This window comes from Bactrocera dorsalis, chromosome 2, assembly GCF_023373825.1.
Source record: "Bactrocera dorsalis isolate Fly_Bdor chromosome 2, ASM2337382v1, whole genome shotgun sequence".
In the NCBI taxonomy this organism is placed as follows: domain Eukaryota; kingdom Metazoa; phylum Arthropoda; class Insecta; order Diptera; family Tephritidae; genus Bactrocera; species Bactrocera dorsalis.
Window position 1 is genome coordinate 48,987,163 of NC_064304.1, and position 19,245 is coordinate 49,006,407.

The 19,245-nt window shown below is 37.2% G+C and overlaps 1 protein-coding gene across 5 annotated transcripts in view; it reads right to left on the minus strand.

The window, feature by feature from the left end:
- LOC105233785 (rho GTPase-activating protein 7) overlaps positions 1 to 19,245 on the minus strand; it is a 248,151-nt gene that overhangs the window by 144,824 nt on the left and 84,082 nt on the right. For all 5 annotated transcript variants that reach the window (XM_049447126.1, XM_049447128.1, XM_049447127.1 and 2 more), the window contains one exon: positions 1,953 to 1,989. The gene's annotated coding sequence lies outside the window, so the exon portion shown is untranslated. The remainder of the gene's footprint in view (positions 1 to 1,952; positions 1,990 to 19,245) is intronic.

Below are 19,245 nucleotides of genomic sequence, written 5' to 3' on the forward strand. Positions count from 1 at the left end.
GGCGATATGTTGCGTAAGCATAAAAATAGGATTTCAAAAACATAAAAAGAAAAACAATAATTAACATAAAAGAAAGACGAGTAAAGAACGCACGTCACAATTTGCTGACAAAATTGTTCGAACACACGACCAATTCACAGATCCATTTGGCCAGCTGACGTAGCGCAGAAGCCAACTTTAAATAAATAAAAACATTACGTTGATCAACGAAATTGGGAATATCATTATTGAGATCCATCGCATCAACAACATTATTGCGATCATCAATGTAATTACAACAACATCGCTAACCCGCCGATCTACAATGTACATATGTATATATACTTACTACATATTTGGCTGGCAATGTGAGATCGAATGATCGAACACTGATGATGCGATCGCACTGCTCACTGAATTAGCATTTTCAATCTGTGCGTCGCAAATGGAATAGACAGCAACCGTTAGATTTGCCAACAATATGGTAAACGAGTCATCCGAATGTAGGCGAAAGAAAGAAATATACCGAGCGTGATTTAGCCAGATCAGTAGGTTGATGCGAACGGGTACGTCACACAAACCGACTAAAATGATCTTAGTGGCAAAGCAACTTCAATTGAATTCGATGCAATTGCACACGATCGTTATTGAACTAAGCCACCAAATTAAGACGTGTTGAGCGGAGCTGAGTCAAACTAAGCTGAGCTAAAACTATATACTGCCACATAGAATTGCAACATGCTTAAGTGGAATGCTACGGCCGGATAAAAGCAATTTTGCACGCTCACGTTACGCGCGCAATAGCCAATTTAGCGATGGCTGGGTGATGCGGTCGCGTCACAAATACTGTGTCAATTATTGGCGACAAAAACACGTAAATAAATATTGGCATAATAAGAAAATCACAACCTACGCGAACGCGAACTCATAAATGAGACGGCACCAGTGACGTTTGTTATTCGGTGAATGGTGATGCAAAATGCAGCTTGAAATTATATTAACCGAAATGGGACTGCAAAAACAGATCGGGTCAGCTGATTCTCCCCGCGATGCGAATGCCGGTACAAATATGACAAGTGAAAAAATTAACAAAATTTTGGCGTTTGCCTCTGACAAAAATTGTTCAAGTCAAGTTCTGAAAGGTGACCAGCAACAACCGGATAATCAGTATCAGTATAATTTAGCCAGCAGTTTGACTAGAAAAGTTTTTCAGTTTCATCACATGTCTGCGTCTTCATCGAAGTTGGTCCATTCGGGTACCCGCGGAATTTTAGGCTACACTCACTAATCTAAGCCTATCTAATTTTTTACATGTCGTTAGATTTCTAAAACAATTACAGTGTCCGCACAGTTAAATTTGTTGTGATGCGCTGAGGGTTCATGAGCGTCTAAAGTACCTTTTGTTTTTCTTTCCTTTTCAACTTCATTTTTATATCATCGAGCAGTAAGTACTCCTAGTACAACTGATCATCGCTCATCTCACTTTGTTCTCGCAAGCAGAGATTATCATGCTTAAAGCCCAAATTGCTGATTCGATTGTTAGGTGAAAATGGTGGGAGCAAGCGGCGCTGCTGAGCATTTGAAAACAAATAACAATTTATTGGAGTTGAAAAATCAAATTCATTTATGTAAATTTTTTCGGAAAATATTTCTAAATCATTTAAAGTTAAAGCCGCTGGAAAACTGGACTTAAAAGTCACCTATCTCGTCCCGCCCCTTACTTGTCTGCCTGCTTTCTCTTTTTTTTCTCTGTTGGAAAGATTACTTGATGTCAAAAAAAAAAAATATGTTGTCTACTTAATTTTGTGATTGCCTGATTGTTTTGCTAAGAAAATTAGATATTTCTACTTTACTCGGATTATACTAAACAAAGAGCGATACCAAGCACTTTTCCTATAGTAAAACTCAAGTTATATCCGAATAAAAGAAGAAGCCATACATATATTGCATTTAAAATATTTAAATTGGCTTACCTTTATATGTTTTCAAGATCCAAGGATTATAAGATACCTGCGAAACAAAATGAAGAAAAATATTAGTTTGAATTTGGCTTATTTTCTATCTATATTAAGGTCCACATCATGGTTTTCATAGCATAAAAATTAAGGGATTTTCGAAACTTTAAAATATTTGAAATCTTAACTTAAATTTTTAAGATAACTATTGAAAATTATTATAATAATAAAAAATATCGAATGTAAATGAAATATTACAAATTTCATCAGCAAAACGCCTAAGCCATTGGAAAAACTGCGGAGCTTACACAGTCACAATGATAACTCCCAAATCTGATGACAGAAAGTGAAAAGGTACTTAAAAATTAAATGAAATCAATAATAATAAAATAGCAATGAAAAGGAAATACTGCGACAATAACAACGACACTATGAGCTAACATTCAATTTCACTAAGCACGCCCTCACGCAAAACGAAACGAAGCGCTTTGAAAGCGCGTCTGAGCCAAGCACATGGAGGAAATAAACAGCAATCACAGCGAACCCAAGAGTCAACAAATCGTTAATGCCACACACGTTGCATTGATATTTGGGCGGTGGAAATCTGGAGATGTGGCGTAGACGCGACGTATAGCCTAGGCTCTGCTAGTTCCTTTTACTTTCTACGCAGCGGTGTCTGATTGTGCTGCGGATTATCGGACACGCAGAGCGCATTGAGCGCTGTATCAGTTTATGTTCGTTTTTTTGGCTGTGTTCCGCATATGGCGCAATGTCATGCAAATTTTCTACTCCGCTCGTGGCTTAAAGTATAAGCGGAAGAGGGAGCCTGACTGGGAATATTGCTAGATTTGCAGCCTTGTTCCATATACGCCTCACGTGCATGCGCACTGCATATCGGGAAATGCCTTGTCAACACCTTTCGACATATGTGGCAAGCGGCCACACTAGATGTTCAAAGCGTGGCAATCGGAGCCTAAATAAACCAGCAAAAAATTTGTCGCTCAAACCTTTTGTTTTACTTTTCGCCAACAGTTGGCGATTGGGTTTTAACAATTACAGTCGCACGCTTTGCATTTTATTGTTGCAGCTTTTGACCATTAATGGCTGTTTAAATGTTCACTTTTGCAAATCGTTATTTCGCAATTACCAATCCGGCTATTTAAGCCACAAAGCAACCTTTTCTGTAGCCAAAAACGCACATCACACTGGCGTTTGAAAGACGTCCAAGTGCTGTTATTGTTATTGTTTGCGCTACGCGACTTCCAACGCTCCAACGCTGTGAATGCAATCGGCTATTGTTTCCATGCAATGCTGTCTAGCTGTGGTCTCATGACATCTCTTGGTTCATCGCCCGCGTGCCTTCGTGAGTACGAACACAGAGTTTGCCTGTCGGCGCTTAATTGTTTGAACACGACACTTTGTTTGGCTAATTTCACAGCAAATTTCAATTGTCAATAACGAGTGTGCGCAATTTGCGTAAGCACTGTTACAAACGCACCCACTCAAAAGTTCACGTTGTTGGGTATTTTAGTTGACGATGAGGGTTATTTAAATAGTCTGAGTCGGGTTTAAAATTAAAATAGAAATAGAAATTGAAATTTTATGTGATTTTTCCGCATTTATTGCGCAGCAAAGACAAAAACAACAACATGAATGCCTAGTCATTGAGTCATTGTATCTCGCATTTGTTTGTCTTCGGCTGTGATTTAGTGCCACAAAATCGTGAAGAGGTGTCCGCAAGCTATCCTTTGATATTATTCGAGTCGAATGTAAATGTTTCTGTGCGGTGGGAACCTCCTCAGGGAGGTTAAGTTGAATTGATACGAGAGAGGAATGCTTTTGTTACGACATTGTTAAAATCGCTTTATTAAACCAATGCTACCATAAAATATATCATTCGAAGAAAATTGTATAGAATTTCTATGAAGAAATATTAAACAAATAAGGAAGAACTAAGTTTTTGTGAAGCCGAGAATTTTATACTCTTGCCACTTGCAACAATCAAAGGCAAATACCTTCAGGTGTTGGCAAAACTTTATATTAAAAAAATGTTTCGAAAGTGTTATACTTCTTTGTTTGACGAGAGCGGAAATCCGAACTGGTATCATATTAACGTATTTTGAAGGTCATAGACTCACTTAGTTTTGTTACTAAATTTTACTTCCTATCAGCGAAAATTATACGAAAATCATCGTCAAATGTGATATTATTGAGAACTTATTTTTCAAGCAGTTTTACAAATATATGACAAACAAATAGATGGAGTAACGTCAGCTAGACGTTTAAAAATCCTGAATATTAGTTGTATGGGGGCTAAGGCATATTCACTGTTATTAAAAAAGAAATACGTTCTCTCAATTTTATAAAATGAATCCCACCTTGGTCGATAAATGTGGTATAGAATCAACTGCAGGTTCGAAAATTTTTAATTTAAGTATGTGGGGCTAAGGGAAGTATTGACCCGATTCAATCCATTTTATTATCAAAGAATCATTTTTCCCGAATTTCAATAAAAAGTAACAATTCCGTCTTATGCATACATAATTATTCGGTATAAACAGTTTTGGATTTTGACAAATTTTAATACGCGAGAAAGAAAGAAGTACTTGTCAAGTTTTATCCGAAGTTCTTATTGGATTAGACCTAAGCGAATTTGGTTATTGGAGCTTTATAAGTTTAGGAGATTTAATGTATAAATTATTTATTAATTATTAGAGGACGGAGCCATTCCCAGTTTTTTTTTTTAATTTCTGACCACAAGTAGTTTAGTGTTTAATTATATCAATTACGGCTACGAACTCGTCCTTTCTTTGCTGAAGCGACACGTGGACTAAGTTTCATTACGATCTCTAAATTTTTACTCAGCTAAAAGCTTGCACGGAGGGATAGACAGATGGACGAATAGACAGAAAGTCGCTCGGAATTCAACTCAACTCGTCATCCTAATTATTTATATTATCCGTATTTAAACAACCGTTAGGTAAACAAAAGTATTAAGCACTATAGCAACATGTTATTCGGATCTACGCAGATGGAAAGGGTAATTGCTGAGCCCATTCTAACTTGGTGCCGGAGAGTTTATATTCTATATTTTGACGATTCCCCCTAACATTATACCCTGTACAGGGTATATTAAGTTTATCATATCCAAAAGGAAGCGTCGGTACCCTATAAAGTATATATGTATATAAATGCTCAGTATGTTGAGCTGAGTCAATTTAGCCATGACTGTCTGTCTGTCTGGGTGTCTGACTGTATATATATGAAGTAGTCCCTCAGTTTTTAAGATATCAATTTGAAATTTTGCAAAGGTCATTTTCTCTTCAAAAAACTGCTCATTAGTCGGAACTGCCGTTATCGGACCACTATAACATATTGCTGCCATAAAAACTGAACGATTGGAATGAAGTTCTTGTATGGAAAACTTTTATATTTGACAATGTATCTTCACAAAAATTGGCACAGGTTATTTTTTAAGATAATAATGTAATATACGAAAAAATTGTTCAGATCGGCTTACTTATAGCAATATAGCTCCTATACAAACTAAACGATCGGAATCTGGTGCTGGTATGGAAACCTTTTGCCATTGACAAGATACATACATATATTCACGAAATTTGGTATAGATTATTTTCTAAGGCAACAATGTAATCTCTGAAGAAATTGTTCAGATCGAATTACTATAGCATATAGCTTCCATTACCAAATAAATGCACCTGTGAAGGGTATATTAGCTTCGGTGCAGCCGAAGTTAACGCTTTTTCTTGTTTTGTTTGTGAAATGAAACCCTGACGTGCTGTTTTTCCATTTCTTGTATCGTAAAAGTAAAGTCTGTTCACTAGCTGCACTAACCCACCCACATATGTTGGTGATGTTCCAAACTCCTCGTTAGTTCCTCTCTCTATCATGGCGTTCCAGGCTGCGGTCGAGATGGCCAGCTTGATAATTCTTCTATATCTATAAAAATTGGTAGTTAAATGATGTCCACAACTTCTCACACAAAAGCCCATTAGTTGCGCTTTTGCGTAACTTTATGCAGTGAGGCTTCAGGGTCACATCAGCCTTGCTTACTAAAAGGGTAATTCCTTAATTTGAGTCAAACCATTCCGCGTAAACATCATCCGTTCAAAGTTTTAGAGCCGTAACCAAAATCAATTTTCATTTCCACTTTCACTAAGCTAAACAATAAAATATAAACAAGTGCAGTTTATCAACGCTCTTTACACGCTTATTCATTGAGTATTCATTCATGCTTCTGTTGCCCTTTTGGCGCCAAACGTGTAGACCTTTTGCAACATGCCCCAACCAAACAACTAAAAACATGCCCAGCAACACTCAATGCCAAAGTCAGAAGAGCAACAACAGTGAACTAAATACCAAAACAAATAACTCGAACAAAAAAAAAAACGAAAATTACAAAAAGGAGAATGAGCATTCACCGGCAGCCGTGAAAGACAAATGAATTTGCCACAACCAGAAAGCAGATCGCTATTGCAATAATTCACGCGATACAAATCTTTCATCGCCAGCGTCTGTTGGAATTACCTTCATGCTATTGTTCGGCCTGCCTTTTTATTGCTGCAGTGGAATCAAAAAGTGTTGCTATAGTGTTGCTAAAGCAAGCAGCGACGTGAATAAATCTACACTTAGAAGCCGCGGAATGCGGAGCTCTGAGCTCGGGGCCGATTAAGGCTTAGGCGCCGCTGATGTTGTGGCTGTTTAAAGTTTTGCTTGTTGGCTTCTTAGCCGACAGTGACAGCAACGTCGTTGGTATGAAACATATTTTTTGCCGATTTCTTTTTATTTCTATATACAAACATATATTTTACTTTTGCGCGGCAGCAGTTGTTTACTTTCTTCGTCTTCTGTTTTTGGAGTGCTGCTCGCATGGCATCATTGTCTCTGCCGCTTGACTTCTGCTCCCCTCAGTGGCCAGTTGCTGTGCAGCCTTCATTCTACTTGGGGGCGTGGGAGTTCGGTTCACAGGTGGTAACTGTTTCGTCGGCTGCTGCTGCCGTTGTCGCCATCGGCAATGGTTGATATTTCTGAAATTTCTTTCTAACAAAGATGCAACGACTCTGAGCAGACCAAGTGTGTATTTTTGCGGTTAATGGGGTTACTCTAAGTATTTTATTGTTGCTAGTTTGTCAGCCATAATCATAGAAATAAGATCGAGCAAGGCTTTGAAGAGCCGCGATCTTTTGTTTTTGCTGCTGTTTCACTTCATTATTAGGCATGTATGCTTTTGCTTTTTATTTGTTGTTTAAGTGACTGTCGCAAGCATTCGTCTGCGCTGCAACATGGCAATGCTCTACTTTCAGAGCAAACAATATAATGGAGCGAGCTTTGGAATGGACAGTGAGCAAAGAATCTAAGGTGTACAACATTAAATATTTTGTGTTTTTATTCATATTTTCGAAATTAAGAAATCATGTTGCTAACTTCTTCTTCTTCTTCTTTACTGGCGTAGACACCGCTTACGCGATTATAGCCGAGTCAACAACAGCGCCAGTCGTTTCTTCTCTTCGCTACGTGGCGCCAATTCCAAGCGAGGCCAGGTCCTTCTCCACTTGGTCCTTCCACCGGAGTGGAGGTCTTCCTCTTCCTCTGCTTCCCGCGGCGGGTACTGCGTCGAATACTTTCAGAGCTGAAGTGCTTTCATCCATCCGGACAACATGACCTAGCCAGCGTAGCCGCTGTCTTTTAATTCGCTGAACTATGTCAATGTCGTCGTATATCTCGTTCCATCGAATGCGATATTCGCCGTGGCCAACGCGCAAAGGACCATAAATCTTTCGCAGAACTTTTCTCTCGAAAACTCGCAACGTCGACTCATCGGTTGTTGTCATCGTCCAAGCCATATATCAGGACGGGAATTATGAGCGACTTATAGAGTTTGGTTTTTGTTCGTCGAGAGAGGACTTTACTTTTCAATTGCCTACTCAGTCCGAAGTAGCACCTGTTGGCAAGAGTAATCCAGCGTTGGATTTCCAGGCTGACATCGTTGGTGGTGTTTACGCTGGTTCCAAGATAGACGAAATTATCTACAACTTCAAAGTTATGACTGTCAACAGTGACGTGTGTGCCAAGTCGCGAGTGCGACGACTGTTTGTTTGATGACAGGAGATATTTCGTCTTGCCCTCGTTCACTGCCAGACCCATTTCTTTTGCTTTCTTGCCCAGTCTGAAGAAAGCAGAACTAACGGCGCGGGTGTTGAGACCGATGATATCAATATCATCGGCATACGCCAGCAGTTGTACACTCTTATAGAAGATGGTACCTTGCCACGGTCGTCGTCAAAAGGGGGGTCTCTCATCCGAGGCTGTTTGTTGTTTTTCATTGTTGCTAACTCCTCTAAGCTAAAACTTACTAAGAAAATGATATTTAGGTGAATGGTAAAACTGCAATTGAAGCGATTAAAATCATACTAATTGTTACTAAGAAATTATAAGGAAGTAGCATTGTATGCCTAACAACGGGTTGTTTATGAATAGTTCTCACACATGTCATAAAAAATAGGCAATTTTTTTAGTTGTAAAAACTCAATATTTTATTGAGAACTGGAGGAATCAATTAATCTATTAAGTTTTATAGTAAAGGGAGAATAACGGAAACAACATATTATTTTGGCGGGTAAATTCCAAACTTTTATTGGGATATTGAAGTTAGAGGTTAGAGCAAAATAAAAAATAACAACCCCACTTTGATGATTGAACAGCGATGGTGGAGAGCCGTTCCCCTCAGGATTAAAATGTATGTATATGTACATACATTGTCACACATAATATTTTATAAATCTTCTTTCTTTTTACAGAGTTTTTTAACTGAATCCAAAAATTGAGAAAAGGTGACCCAAGTGCTTCTCCAACGGACACTACATTAAGGACAGCAATTAGCCACGTATTATAGCTATTGAAAGTATAGGGTGTTAAAAATAATACCTTTTCAATTAAGCAAAGTCATTAGCCATATATCGTGTGTATAGGTATTTAAGAGGCCTACACCATTATATTGAAGCATTATATGATCGAACGACGACGCTTTAAAATAAAAAGGTGAAATGATAAAAGCAAAGAAAGCGCAGAAACTATAAAACAAACCAGAAATAAAGAGAAAACCACGAGCAAATCAACACTCGTTCGAATGTACGGAGAAATGTGTGTTGTTGCAACAGTTCATGTGCGCTATTGATTTTTATCATTGGGATCACATGTCATGCATAGCGCAATGAGTGCATAAAACGCCACGCAGCCCAGGGGAGCGAGCAGAGCGGAGCAGGAAACAGAAAATTAAATAAAAACCACATAGCAGACTTAAGCGTAACGCAAAGTTACTTATCCATACAAAGACAACTTACTGACTCAAAACATCGCGACAACAACAAAACTCATACAAAACTGAAACTGGACACAAAACTACCGTTTGATCGATCGCTCTGATTAAAAATGCAACACATTTGTGTGATCTGTCACAGACATCAGAGACCACGACCGCATCTGCGACGGGTAGCAGACAGATGTATGTATGTGTGTGTGTCTGTATCTGTTAACATCGCAATCTAATAAGGTTTGTATTACAATAAGGCATGTTAGCGATGTTCGTTTGGCTCAGCCGGCTGTGCAAATGTTTGCTGAAGTGAAATTAATGTCTGCAACCACATTGTGCGCGCGAAAAGCATTAGCAACAACACTTACATACCAGTCTACGATGGTGCGACAGCCAGCGCTTGAAGGCAGACTGCAAAGCACTCCATATACAGCTACTTTACTCCGCACAGCAATGGTGACAAGCATAAATGCCCACGTTGTCAGAAAAGCGAAGACTTGCATAGTACCAAAATATATTTTCTACTGTTTCAAGTTTCCCTGAATAGTACGAGATTTGCTTTGCATACTGTACCCACAAATAACTGAAACGATTTTTTTTGTTTGGTGTCATCACCACGTTTTTGACTGGATCTTGTATTAACCCGGCTTAAAAATTATATTTCGATATATCGCTCATTTGCTGCAAGACCGGCATAAGTCAAAAAAATCGATTTTCCAGAAAACGCGTTAAAAGTTTTCAACTGACTCCAACCGTACACGGTGACTTCAACCTTACACCTCTTCTCAAGCGGAGCATATAAGAGGTATTCATATGAATTTTTCACTCAACATGAAGTCTGATATAACGAACAATTCTGCAGCATTAACTCAAAAATCACGTTTTTTGATTTATGCCGGTCTTGCAGCAAATGAGCGATATGTATGTATTTTTAACTTCTGGCAAATGTTCTTTTGTTCTGACTTTTCGCTTGTAACATCTAAGCGATGTTGACCGAGCCAGTATACCATTTTCACTGCTCCTTCTTTTCCCAAGAAACTTGCATTTCACAAAAGCAGCAGATTTTGAGCTAAAAATTAGATATATTTAGATCAGGTTGTCCCTGAAACCATTAAGACTCCCCGAAACTTTCTATAATCTGGAAGAAGAAGACTATCCAATTATAGCTTATTTTATTAACTTTTATTAAATTTTATCAACTTCTCACTGTTGTGCAGGCTGACGGGAGTTAGATTATATTTACTATTGTTTTCTAACTAAATTATTCTCAAACCATTGTCTGCAACGGTAGATTAAATATCACTCAATACGTTTACCATCTACTTTTAAAAATACAACATGAACTTAATATTCAATAAAAATTCAAGAAAATTCTGCAAATTAATATTCATTTCCTTACCTGCCTAACTGAATACTATCGAGCAATAACCCGCAAACAAAACAACTACCGTTCCTTTCAATACAACAATCTAAATGCCTATTTGTTATTGAGTTAATTTACATTAAAGCTCCGAAACCATTTATGCAATTATTTTCATCAGTTAAGCTTTTGCAAAAGTACTTGAAAGAAAAAAATAAAGAATAAACGCAAGTTCAATGTAAAACTGGTCAAAGTTTTGGATAGAAACACAAATGATATAATAGTAGAAGCATTTGTTTCGCCTTCTTAGTGTTATAAAAGCTCAGCAAAGTTATACTAAACATAATTATATGAATTCTTAGAATTACATAACATAAAATGAAGTAATTATTGTATGAACAGAAATGGCGATATTGGAAAGAATCATCAGAGTTCATAACCCCATGCTATTGTGAACCAATCGATTACAGCAAAGCAAAGACTCGGGTCTTATAACCCCTCCCCGTTGCACATGGTGCGCCCATGTAGTATTTTGCTACGTACATTTAGCGTTAACTGCTGCATAAGTTGTTGCCACTGATTCAGTCAATGTTGTTGCTTTTGTAAATAGTTTACTCGCTGCGTTCGAGTTTGTTTTACAATTAATGAAATTCAATCTTTTTATTAAGCATTTATTTGAACGCATTCGAAGTGTGTATTGCAGTGACTGAATGGTAAAAGCAAATACATACACAATCCCACTCAAATGCACACAGAAACCGTAGTGGCAAATATGCGTGGTCTAACAGCTGGGTGTGTTGCGCATGCGCCGCGACTGCGACTACGACTTTTGCTGCAGACATGGCAAATATAGACAAAAAATGTAGTATGCAGCACGCTGCGGAAAAATGTGGAAAAAAGTTGCTTTCGTTTTTTCCATTCGCTTTTTTTCTTTGGCTTTTCTTTTACGCCAACTTCTTGTGGCTGTTTATGTGTTTTGGTTTTTTACGTTGCCCCCGTTGTGCGTGCTGTTGACAATTTTCTATTTACTCATGCCAGTTGGTCGCATAGATATGCACATACATACGTACCTATGCAGTTTGTTGCAAACACGACCGTCGGACTGTTCAACCCACCAACCGGCTGTGACAACACATTAGCTGTAGGAACTGACGCGTTTGTGGCGACTGTTGCATGCCACGCACCATGCTGATGCCGTCAAGCTATACGCATTTGTATGGACTACCATTTGTACCGCCACTGCGTGAGTTGCATTCATTGAACTCTAGCCTGTCGGCATGTTCCAGCCAAGTAATGGCGTCTGCCACTTATTTGAGGAGGACACAAAGACGGCAAAAGAGAACAACAACCAACGCAAACAACATATGAAAGCTAGTAACAAAAACTGTTTGTCGTCATGATGTTGTTGTCGCCAATTGTCGCATGTTGCACATTACGAGCTGCACAATTTGCGGCTGCTGCCACTAGCAAGATCAATTGACTTTTCCTCAACTGCTTGTTTGTAAATAGTGGCAAGTTGCACAGCTCTTCAGCGCGGCATTTGCGCTGCGGTGGCAGCAAATGTTTGCCTTATTGTTATGCGTGCCACATGGATACACACACATTGCCAAGTACTTTGCAATCTCTCGTCGCGCGATTTGCGCTTCACGACTTTTCACTCGTTTCACTTAAATGTTGCCAATTGATTGGGGTGGCAATTGAATGTCCATTGAGCCCCATTAACCTTGATAAACTAATGGTTATTATGTCCACATGCTCATAAATATATTTAACTTGTAAGTGGTATTTGAAAGCAACTCAATAGCCTATACTGGTTACCGTTAGGCTATCTTAAAGTTTCACCAAAGGTGCAGAGCATGGGAGCTGATGGCAACATTTCAGCAAAATCAAAAGATAAAATCAACCCTACCATGTATTTCCAAACTGAAAAGTGTTCCATATTTAAATGTGATCAAACCGTCCACCAATATTTGGATTATACATGTCAACCAGCTAGTGATCATACACAATTGTGTAGCCAACCGCCATTTTTGGTGAATGATGTAGTACCATTATATTTTGTTCTCCATCAAGGAGTCTCGGCTTAAACTGTGACAGATAGGAAGTGTCAACAAAACACAAGGCAACATAGAAAAACTACGAACAATTAATATTCAATTTGACAGTTTACTGTATTGCCTCTTCTCGTTATTTAATTCATTGCGTAGCGAGCGGTTATCCCTTCTGATAGTACACATGGTGGTACACACTCAGGGATATGTACCACCATCCCGTATAACAAATTGCGTAGCAATAATTCTCTTACACCATGAGAATAAAACGACTCATGGTCATACCGAAAAAGTTAGATTCTCAGAATTATTAACAAGCTTCAAAGTTAGAGACAGCTTCAGCGAAGAATGCAAAAACTAAGAAAAAATGTGGAAGAATAGTAATATTAGTAATATGCGTATTCGAAATGCTTCACTTGATTAACTGCTTGCTTAAAATCTCTTTTAGTTCTATTGGCTGTGTGTGGTAAGCAGAAGATTTGCTCTTGAATGGAAGCAGATTACAGAAATAATCATCGAGAGAAATAACTATAATCAAACCGCGGCCTTAAAACTCCCGCAAAATACCACTGCAATAACTATCATTTAAATTAAAGTATATTTGGTAGAAATGGGTAGTATACGAAGAACTTCTTAAATTGAAAATACCGCTTTGGAAATACAAACAACACATAATATAAAAGGGTATCTGATTAATCTGACAATTGACAAAATCAAAATAATTTTTTTATCTGTCTTATATATTTTTTTATCTTTTTCTTTATTCTTCAGGAAAGTTTAGCCGATTATATAAGAAAAGCTATGTATGCCAGTAAACTCGCTGACACATTCAAAATTCGATACGCTGGCGCCTAAGGTTTTGAAAACGTGTGCAAAATCTTATTCATTTTTTTACGGATAAGTGATGTTAATTATTATTCCGCATTTTCTTCATACACCTAAGTTACTAGGTCACCCACAAATGCAATTATTTATTTTTGGCTTTGTTTAGAGCTTTTAAATTTATTAATACGCTTAAGAGGTGAACGAACTTCAGCGAGAGTTGGAGATTATTCATTTACAAACAGAAAGAGTACAAAAGAGTAAGCAATAAAGAGAATGGAGAGCAGCGCACCTGCTGTTACACCTTTAATCAGTCGCCGGCTTGTTTATTTTTCTTCTACTAAAGCTGCTGATAAATTGCGATGATTTAACTTTTTTGCTTTGTGCTGGAAAGCGATAAGTGTTCGTATTTAGAAGTGCTGGTCACATTGCCGTAGTAACGCGCCTTCCACATAGCATTGCCTGTCGCGATTGTGTACATTCCGAACTATCATGGATCTATTTAAGCTTATATATTCAATTCGATTTTTTTGGGAGCTTGGATTGACGTGCGTAGTCGTTCGCTTACTTATGGAGTGAGTTATAGAAACCAAATGCTGCTGTCAAAAGTAGAAGTTTTCGTTGCCATATCAAGTTGCTATTAATCTGATTAGTTCGTTCGCTCCCTACGCGTATTTGTCACTTTTGCAGATTAATTTAACGAGTCTCCATCTATTCTAATTTTCATAATGCAACCTCTAAGCCAAAGAGGCATCGCAGCCCACCAAAGCGTCTGAATTATTGCACTTTTCTTATATATAAAATTCTTATACGTAAATAAGTATGTCTGCATAAAATATGTGTAATGGTTTATGTGAGCCATGGAAATACCTCTGCTACCCACACGAAATCCCTCAGTCCGGTTGAATATGTGGTTGCTTCTACATAGGCTGGCAGGTAACACACTCAAAGCTTAGGCGTGATTCTATTTGCCCGTTTGTTCTATTCTATCTGACAGTTCTCTTCGCGCGTCAATTTGGTGTTTATTTTTAAGGATGACAGCTTTATCTAGTTGGATGGCACATCAATATTTCAAACGTGCGACTAGTAGGCCGCTTTAACGAATGATTCGTACACTCATATATTTAAAATATAAGACCAGTATTCTAGAAATTAATAAAGTTAGCTTGTTTATAACAGCTTCAGTGCAACGGAAGTTAACGTATTTTCTTGTTATTGTTTTTTATTATATTTTTCTCATTTAATACTCGCATAAATTCTTCTTCTAGATCGCTCTACAATACGGTCAACGCAGAGGTGGTAAATGCAATTTACATACTGGAATCATGTACAAGGTGCGTTCCCAAAATAAAAAGATTTTTGCAAGCTTTTTGAATCTAGCGCCTCCTGGTGGCGTCAACTAAATGGTGCGTTAGAATCTGCTACCTTCGTAAAAGAATTATATGTCCAATAAAATAACTTAAATTTAAAGTATCAAAAACACAAAATATATTTTGATGACTTACAGTTTTATTTATGGCTTTATAAGATGTATTAAATAAAAACAAAATTATAATTATTTATAATTTTTTTAATAAAAAAAAAAATATTTTACATTAATCCCATAGAAAATAGTTATAAGTGCAAAATAGAAAACTTCTTAAAATTCATATCCAATGCTAGTTTAACACGTATATAATAAAAAAACTTTAAGTAATTGATGTTTTAAATATTTTTAGTATGTAATAGTATCACCCTTTTGCAGTTTTACCATGCACAGTCTTCGTGGCATGGACCCTACTAAGTTTTGCAAAGTAGTTGGCTAAATTTTCTCTCACTCTGATACAATGGCACTTTTTAACTCCTTAATAGTATCATACTGCTTGGCATGTGCATATACTTTAGCAGTAAGTATACCCTAAAGGTCCTCTATGGGGTTCAGATCAGAATTCAAAGCTGGCCAATCCAATAATTGGATATTCCGGGACTGTAAAAATAGTTTCATAGTGCGAGACACAGGAATGGGGGCGTTGTCTTGCTGAAATATCCAATTATCTTCATGAAAATTCTCAGCAAAAGAAATGAGCTCACTATTCAGTAGTAGTATGTATACAAAAAACATATGAGATGTCCCTTTGGAACTAAACGTAGCCCATACCATTACAGACCACTCCACCATGGTTTCGCGTATACCAAGTCTCTTTTGTATGTTGTGTATCTCTCCAATATTTGTGATGACCGTCTGGACCATCCAAATTAAATTTTTTTTCGTTACTAAAAATTACATTTTCAAACTCCTCCTCCCAAAACCGATATTTGTCGCAAAATAAAAATAGCAGAATCTTTATGTTGCTTTTTCATTCGCGGCTGAGCTAGTTTTGATTCAAACTTAAGGCCTAATGCATGCTTCATAATTTGCTGAACACGCTGTCTAGTGATTGGTAGGCCTAATTCTACTTTTATCTGCCTGCAACTCAAATCTTCGCTAATTGCTAAGTGTTGAATGCGTCTCTTGGTCCGCTTATCAATTGCTGGTAACCGACCAGTACGCTTTATGACACCATAATTGTTAAGGATTTTTCTAATATTAGGTTGTCAAAAAAGTCTTGCGGTATTTTCGCTAGTTGGCGCTGAAAGCGCGTAGTTCGTCGCATCGGATCATGCTATACCTTTTTGGAAAGCTCATTTCACGCGCTAACACGTGTTTGATTGATTGTCGTTTCTTTTAAGTCGTTCGTGAGTTATAGCGTCGCAAACATGGAGCAAAATAAAGAGAAAATACGGCATATTTTACAGTACTACTACGATAAAGGCAAAAATGCATCTCAAGCCGCCAATAAAATTTGTGCAGTTTATGGATCCGATACAGTTTCCATTTCCACCGCACAAGGATGGTTTCAACAGTTTCGTTCTGGTGTAGAGGTGGTCGAAGATGCGCCACGCTCCGGAAGGCCTGTCGTCGAAAATTGCGATAAAATCGCTGAATTGGTCGAAAGAGACCGGCATAGTAGTCATCAAACCGTTATAAACCATTTGAAGAAGCTTGGAGTCACTAAGAAGCTCGATGTATGGGTGCCACACGAATTGATTCAATAAAAATACCGCAAGACTTTTTTGACAACCCAATAATTTGAAACTGTATTACGATGTCGGTTCACTGACGCAGCAATGTCCAAAGCTTATGCCGGCTACGTGCATTCCAATTATCCTACCCCGCTCTTCATCCGATAGTTCTGTACCACATAGCATTTTAACTATATAACTATTCCAAAATAATACATTATTTTTCTACGTACTATATTTAATACCTATAACTTACTTATTTTCATTTCTCATAATTTTTCTTAGGTTAACCGAGTTATAGAATAGCAACTTTGTTTTTTTTTTGTTTTGTGATGCACCGCAAAACTCAAATTTTGTTGGATTAAATTCAGTTTTTTTTTCAAACTATATCATTACAAAGCTTCTGGTACAGAAACAACGATTGATTATAGACCCACACCAGTATTTTGTATAGGAATTTTCTATTTTACACTCATCTTAAAATAATGTTCTCGTTGTCAATTAGTAATTTTTAAACGAATAGATCATCGTTTTTGTATAAATACTTGCTTTTTGTAGTAAATACGTATATGTTGCTTCTTTTTTTTAATTTTAGGTCTACAACTTTGCCTCCGCCGTTTTTTTTTTGGTAAATTTAAGGCTTTATTGTATAAAAACGGTACAAACGTGTTTCCCTTATTCCCTCAAAAAGCAATGCTTAATTAACACACGAAATGCTTTATGATCCATTTTTTTATAAACTAACACAAGTTGGCTTACAAAAATTCTAAAATATATTTTTTAATACCTAATAGAAATCATATAGATGGTAATAGTAGAGTAATAGTATTACAAGTATCTATGCATGTGTCAGCCTGAGTAAAACGTGGACGGGTCCTCAGCCGCACTTTTCCTGGAATTAAAAAAGAAAAGCAAAATTTCCCGCAAATGTCGAGAATTTGGCTCAAAAAGCGACATTTTCAGTTGAGAATAAGTTTGGGATGCAAAGAGATCTCTACAAATATTTTGTTGGGTTAATGTTGACACAAATGTCCAAGATCGATATTAAACGATTTAATCGACCAGTGCTTGACCCTAGAGACATATATTGGAAAACGGCTGAAGCAAAGTTGTAGACCTAATAATTTATTTTTAACATACATACATACATTCACACATACAACATATTCCATTTATGCGTTTTTGGCACATCCGCGCTATGGTGTGTCAAATTTTTCACATATCAATGTAGAAATTATGAGCAAATCATCATTAACAGTACAAACACAAAAATTCTTTTTATAGATGGTCCGTATCCGCTTTGTGAGGCAGAAAATAACTGTTTCCAACAATTTGAGTTTGGTATAACTTAAATATGTTTTACCATAATTTGAATATTTATTTTCTTTGCTTACTTCTCTTAATACAAACCAGACATGAGTTCATGAACAAAAACTTAAAAGTCAACGGCTTAACTCGGCACCTGCTTCTAAAGTTACAAGGCAACGAGCTCGGCTAAGGTGTCGCATTACGCTTGCGCATGCGTTGTTTAGTAAGCGACAATGACATTTTGGCGTAGGTACACTCGTCTGATTCTTTGGAATTCTTGAAAAATATTTCAGAGTCGTAAATATTTTCAGTCTTGAATAAAGTCTTACTATTTCTTGCTTGTAGTCTAGTTAAAAAATACCCAGCCAGAAGCCAAGAGTATTTGTAAGTTTTTAGTACTTTAGTCTAGAGATTCTTATAACCAAACTGTAATGTACAAGCGGAACCAACTGATAAAGATTGCCAAATAATTAAAAACAATGAATGCGACAAACAAGAAGTCAAAGACTAACATACTTAAATAATATTTTATTTTGTTTGATTACAACACCACGGAAACATATACTGAACCTTAAAAGCATATAAACAAATATAGAATAATTAGCTGAGTACAATAAAGGAATATACACACATACTTAATGACCGACTTACATTAGCGACCATACGTCAGAGTCAAATGATAATAAATAAACGCTTAAATCTTCAAGCGAGGAATATACGCACTAGCTACTCCATTGCTATAGTTGTTAATGTTTTCTGTCCTTTGCATAACAAAGCCTCAAGGCATGCTGCTTTGTTCTCCTCTTTTTCAAGATTAGAGGCGAGCAGAAACGCTGCCGGCGGAGCGTATCTAATGCTTCTGCTCAAATTACTAGAGCTGCATATATATGTACATACCTACCTAACGTGATTCAATATATTTACGAGTATAACTATGAAACTGTATGTTCACGGCAGCTTCGTATGTTTGTCACAGCTAGAAACCTGTTTGATTCCACAACGATATGACAAGTGAAGAAAAATGGGTTTTTGATTGCGTTGCCCATTTCAATTGGCTTAAAGCAATGCCGACTTACAACGGCGGCAGACCCGCATTCGCCGATGTCGATCGCAATCAGTGGACGTTGTGACGAGCTTTAATTTTAAGAATTCATTAGAGTAAAAATAATTTAGAATTTTAGAAAATGGAAAAGAGGAGGCAGAAGAAAACAAATCACGCTGCGTTAAAATTGAAATTTGCTGCAGTTGTAATTAGATTTTTTTTTAAAAACTTGTTTGTTAAGCTGCTTAATTGCAAGTGGTGGAAAATAAATTGAATAAGCCACACTTGGTAATTCTACAAAAGCATGAGAGTTAGTGGCGTAATAGCCAAGTCTTGCCCGAAAGGATTTGTGATTG